Source organism: Mchenga conophoros, linkage group LG3, assembly GCF_057382185.1.
Source record: "Mchenga conophoros isolate Kocher_MC1m ecotype Shallow Benthic linkage group LG3, M_conophoros_male_GT1.1, whole genome shotgun sequence".
Taxonomy (NCBI): Eukaryota; Metazoa; Chordata; class Actinopteri; order Cichliformes; family Cichlidae; genus Mchenga; species Mchenga conophoros.
Genome location: NC_140528.1, coordinates 26,913,853 through 26,918,760, shown reverse-complemented (window position 1 = coordinate 26,918,760; position 4,908 = coordinate 26,913,853). Strand labels below are relative to the sequence as shown.

At 42.0% G+C, this 4,908-nt stretch overlaps 1 long non-coding RNA gene across 1 annotated transcript; it reads left to right on the top strand.

The window, feature by feature from the left end:
* Positions 1-1,034: 1,034 nt before the first annotated feature.
* Positions 1,035-4,208, top strand: LOC146577933 (uncharacterized). The gene is made up of 4 exons (XR_014891452.1): positions 1,035-1,215; positions 1,299-1,388; positions 1,748-1,827; positions 3,674-4,208. It is a non-coding gene; the product is annotated as an uncharacterized LOC146577933 (long non-coding RNA).
* Positions 4,209-4,908: the final 700 nt, after the last annotated feature.

Sequence of the window (4,908 nt, the reverse complement as noted above, 5' to 3'; positions counted from 1 at the left end):
AGCTTGAACAGCAGATTTCCTCTCAGTGTTTGAGGATTCAGAGCCTTTTGTAGACTTCTGATCACTTCCTGTTAGAAATGTTCGACTCTAAAACTCTGAAATGATGCTGCTGACTTCAGAGAGGGTTCAGCCTTCACAGTGAAATAAAAGTAAACGTTCCTGTGCAGTGAGCTCCCTCAGACATTTGATGCACTCAGACAAACAGCAGCTTCACTGCATTTAGTTCATGTTTGTCTGTTTGGACACAATCACTGCTGTGTTTTAGTGTCTCTGCTGGAACTGCACAAAACTCCTTCATTCACCATCCCAACACTGAGAGGATGGGAGACACACAGAGTCAAATATTTCACGTTCTACCTCTGGTAGAAATCTACACAGCCATCGCCCTGTACAAGCCCATCAGACTGTTGTGATTTCACAACAAAAAGTGTGTAACCAAAAGGGGTTCAGTTTAAATGGTGGGTCTGTGCCTCCTCCCACTGACCTCAGAGGGGAGAAAAAAATGGCACTTTTGTTTTTAAATGCAATTGCATCAAAAATACTTGTTTGCTATTACAACGCTAACTTTAGCGGACATTAAAATGTGCCCAAAGACGCATTTTTGCATTTAAATGTCCTAAAACAGTGAGCGGTGACTGGGCGGACTGCGAGCATTCTAGCCACTAGACAGACGTGTTTCTATCAAACAATGACATCAGAATAAAGTAATCTTTACAAAAAGCAGACGGGGTAATGAACTACACCTGTATTTCTATTTTGTTAAATGCACGAGGAGAAAACCTGATAAATACGAGCAGTAAGGCTTGTTTGTGTGTAACGCATCACATTACATTACAAAATTTGTCACCTTTAATAGGAAAACACATTTTTGGTGGTGTTTTATTCGAGAGAGGTGAATACTAAACCGATATACTGTGAATTGTGTGAATTGTCTAATATATTGCACCTCATCCTAGTCTGTGTGACATCAGCACACATAGCAACAGCTTAGCAACCACACTTCCTGTTTTTAACATCGCTGCGACCACAGGAAGTTGACAAGCTTGATGAAATTAGAAACTACTTCCTGTTCTAACACAGGCAGATGTGCAGAGACAGTTCTCAGCTCTGTGGGTCTGCAGGTTTCCATCTGAATGGTCTCCGATGCACACATCAGCTGTGTGCAGCTCAGTTCCAGCACAAATCTGCCGCTCGAATCTCCAGAAAAAAAATGAGGTAGTATTTTTTTCTGGAAAGGGAAAAAAATCTCTCTACAAATCTCCTTTAGTTCATGAACAGATGTTCTGCTTCACTTTCAGGGTACAAACCGAGGATTGTTTGGTCTCAGTCAGACTGCAAGGACTGCACACGAACACTGGTGACCGATCACCTGAATTCATCTCATCACTGTGAGTCCGAGCTTGTTTATTTGACTGAAACACAGACAAAGATGTTCCTTTCTCTGACGTGTTCAGAATCTGTTTGTCATCGTTTCGTTCGGAGCGCTCGCTGTGGAAACGTGAGTCACAGCTGCTCGCACACACGGTGCTCCATGTTCAAACTGTTTTTTAATAAATAATAAAGCTGCAGAGCCTTTTGAAGGAAACTTTTTAGGTAAAGTCTCTCTTATTGGAAAAGTCCCACAGGGTGGAGCACTGGGGCTGTAACAGTGGACGACATGATGGTGTTTGTATCACGTTTACTGTCTTACGAACAGAGATGCTCCCACAGACAGGAACACGTTCTTCTCTCTCTTTTTGTTCTTTAGTTTGCGGACACCATGGGCGCTCGGCAGTCCGTCATTCATATTACGAACAAGACTGAGGGCTACACCCTTCAAAACCCCAGGTGACCACACTTCTTACTGTGACTGAGATGCTGCCTGCACATCACCTGACACCTCACTGATATCACTAATAAAAGTAACAGAAGGAATCAGGTACTCTTAGTACCATTGATGTTAAGTTAGACTCTTTTTCTCCAATTGATCTTTCTGAGTTAACTTCAATAATTACTTCCTCCAAACATCAACATGTCTTTTAGACCCCATTCCTACAAAACTGCTCAAAGAAGTCCTGCCATTAATTAATTCTTCAATCTTAAATATGATCAACCTATCTCTAATAATCAGCTATGTACCACAGGCCTTCAAGCTGGCTGTAGTTAAACTTTTACTCAAAAAGCCATCTCTAGACCCAGCAGTCTTAGCTAATTATAGGCCAATCTCCAACCTTCCTTTCATATCAAACATCCTTGAAAGAGTAGTTGTCAAACAGCTAACAGATCATCTGCAGAGGCTTATTTGAAGAGTTTCAGTCAGGTTTCAGAGCTCAGCACAGCACAGAAACAGCTTTAGTGAAGGTTACAAATGATCTTCTTATGGCCTCTGACAGTGGACTCATCTCTGTGCTTGTCCTGCTAGACCTCAGTGCAGCGTTCGATACTGTCGACCATAATATCCTATTAGAGCGATTAGAACATGCTGTAGGTATTACAGGTACTGTGCTGCAGTGGTTTGTATCATATCTATCTAATAGACTCCAATTTGTGCATGTAAATGGAGAGTCCTCTTCACACACTGAGGTTAATTATGGAGTTCCACAGGGTTCAGTGCTAGGACCAATTCTGTTTACATTATACATGCTTCCCTTAGGCAGTATCATTAGAAGACATAGCATACATTTACACTGCTATGCTGATGACACCCAGCTCTATCTGTCCATGAAGCCAGATAACACACACCAATTAGTTAAACTGCAGGAATGTCTTAAAGACATAAAGACCTGGATGGCTGCTAACTTTCTGCTTCTTAATTCAGATTAAACTGAGGTTATTGTACTCGGCCCTGAAAATCTTAGAAATATGGTATCTAACCAGATTCTTACCCTGGATGGCATTACCTTGGCCTCCAGTAACGCTGTGAGGAACCTTGGAGTCATTTTTGACCAGGACATGTCCTTCAACGCACATATTAAACAAATATGTAAGACTGCTTTCTTCCATTTGTGCAACATCTCTAAAGTTAGAAATATCCTGTCTCAGAGTGACGCTGAAAAACTAGTTCATGCATTTATTACTTCCAGGCTGGACGACTGTAATTCATTATTATCAGGATGTCCTAAAAACTCCCTGAAAAGCCTTCAGCTAATCCAAAATGCTGCAGCAAGAGTACTGACAGGGACTAGAAAGAGAGAGCAGATTTCTCCTGTTTTGGCTTCCTGTTAAATCCAGAATTCAAAATCCTGCTCCTCACATACAAGGTCTTAAATAATCAGGCCCCATCTTATCTTAATGACCTTGTAGTACCATATCACCCTATTAGAGCACTTGGCTCTCGCTCTGCAGGCCTACTTGTTGTTCCTAGAGTATTTAAAAGTAGAATGGGAGGCAGAGCCTTCAGTTTTCAGGCCCCTCTTCTGTGGAACCAGCTTCCAGTTTGGATTCAGGAGACAGACACTATCTCTACTTTCAAGATTAGGCTTCAAACTTTCCTTTTTGCTAAAGCATATAGTTAGGGCTGGACCAGGTGACCCTGAATCCTCCCTTTGTTATGCTGCAATAGATGTAGGCTGCCGGGGGATTCCCATGATGCATTGAGTTTTTCCTTTCCAGTCACCTTTCTCACTCACTATGTATTAACAGACCTCTCTGCATTGAATCATATCTGTTATTAACCTCTGTCTCTCTTCCACAGCATGTCTTTATCCTGTCTTCCTTCTCTCACCCCAACCAATCACAGCAGATGGCCCCGCCCCTCCCTGAGCCTGGTTCTGCCGGAGGTTTCTTCCTGTTAAAAGGGAGTTTTTCCTTCCCACTGTCGCCAAAGTGCTTGCTCATAGGGGGTCATATGATTGTTGGGTTTTTCTCTGTATCTATGAAGCGCCTTGAGGCGACTTTTGTTGTGATTTGGCGCTATATAAATAATATTGAATTGAATTGAATAGACGAGCAGTAAATTTCTTCTGAACACTGACATGATGTTGTCATCTCAGCAGCAATAGCCCTGTCCATGTTTCTTTCTCTAAAGAAACTCATCCACCTGACTCATTATGAGAGTTAGGGTCCTGTTGGAATAAGAATATTAATTCATATTTTTCTTTTTCCTCACTAGTCTGCATCTTGTTAGCGGACTCTGCCAAATCCCTTTGCCAACAAAACTTGGGCCTTCTGAATGTGGCAGCGCTCTGTTCTCTAAGACTGGCGGCACAGCGCGAGGATCTGTTGGAGTCTTCACCTACGATCTCTACGATACAGCTGCAGACAGAGCTGATAAGAAAATAGCCGTCCTGTTCTCGGTTCCTTTTGACTACGGCCTGTACTCTAACTGGTGCGCCGTCGGAGTCTTTGACGGGGAAACAAACAGTGATAGTGCTCTTTATCATAAGATGTATCGCACTCCTGAGAGAGGGTTTGTCAGAGGAAAAGCTGATGGCTATGATCTGACTCACACAGATTTTAATGTCACCATTAAATCCAGCATGACAAACTTCAGCGTTGCAACGCTGAAAGTTGAAGTACACAATAAAGTAATTGAATAAAAAATAAAGTAATTATGCAAATATGAGCTCTGATTGTTTTTGGGGCAGATCTTGAGGAAAGGCCTGATCACCCTTCATTAGTATTATTTTTACTTATCAGGATAAACAGATATAAACTTGAGTTAACCCAGGGTTTCCCCATCTTCCACAGAAAACGCTCCTTACAACACAACAGACATTAGGAATAAAAAAGGAGTATAAAAGAAATACCAGTAAAATACAATCCTGTTGTAAAAGCGATCAACGCTCAGTATGGCTGTTTATTTCACAGGTGTGGTTGGTTGAACAGGTATCGAGGTGTGTGTTTCATGTTTGTGGCAGTGGAACAGACTCATCAGCAGAGCAGAATCATTTTCTGATCACACGAACACATTTCACCCAGCAGATAATC